Source organism: Etheostoma spectabile, chromosome 4 (assembly GCF_008692095.1).
Source record: "Etheostoma spectabile isolate EspeVRDwgs_2016 chromosome 4, UIUC_Espe_1.0, whole genome shotgun sequence".
In the NCBI taxonomy this organism is placed as follows: Eukaryota; Metazoa; Chordata; class Actinopteri; order Perciformes; family Percidae; genus Etheostoma; species Etheostoma spectabile.
The window spans coordinates 4,826,242-4,826,891 of record NC_045736.1 but is presented as its reverse complement, the minus strand read 5'-3'; the positions used below and the strand labels follow the sequence as shown (position 1 = coordinate 4,826,891).

Here is a 650-nt window from a genome sequence, read left to right as displayed (position 1 = left end):
CACACACACACACACACACACACACACACACACACACACAGTGAATGCTCAGTTGCCCGATCTGTCCTGGTCTTTGTCCACCTCTCTTATTGTTTGATATAATCTTCTTCTTAGGTTTAGCTTCAGTTACATGTTTTATGGTATATAATAAGCTGATTATATTTTGTTACAGTTTTTCTTTGACTTTAACCATCTTTATAGTCCGACATTGCCAGGGTCAGCTAAACCTGATCCTAACCCTACGACCTTTCCCTTAACCGTAACCGTTCCGCATTCCCGTTAGTCACGGAACCTTGAGCCCACCCACACACTTTTTTTTAACCTAACAATGTCAAAAGGGACGCCAATAGTCCAACCAAACGTGTCAAAAGGTACGCCAATAGTCATGTTTAGGTAAAGCGTGTTATATTGCGCTAAAGGAGACTTTTAGCGTCAATAAAAACAACAAAGGCACTTGACCAAGCGTCTGTATTTTACAAGACGGGAGTGAAAATGTGTTGGGGACAGAGCTACGGTGCCTCTGCAAAATAGCCTCGGGAAGCAAGTTGTTTTGGTGGAACATGTGTACGTTGTTTTAAAAAAAACAGAAAGCTCAGTCGTGTAACAGAAAGCTCAGATTGAACAGATAGTCTAGCTAGCTGTCTGGATTT

The 650-nt window shown here is 41.7% G+C and overlaps 1 protein-coding gene across 3 annotated transcripts in view; it reads left to right on the top strand.

Moving 5' to 3' along the window:
- Nucleotides 1-650, top strand: part of LOC116687475 (receptor-type tyrosine-protein phosphatase gamma) — a 571,464-nt gene that overhangs the window by 88,193 nt on the left and 482,621 nt on the right. The gene's annotated exons all lie outside the window — the stretch shown is intronic.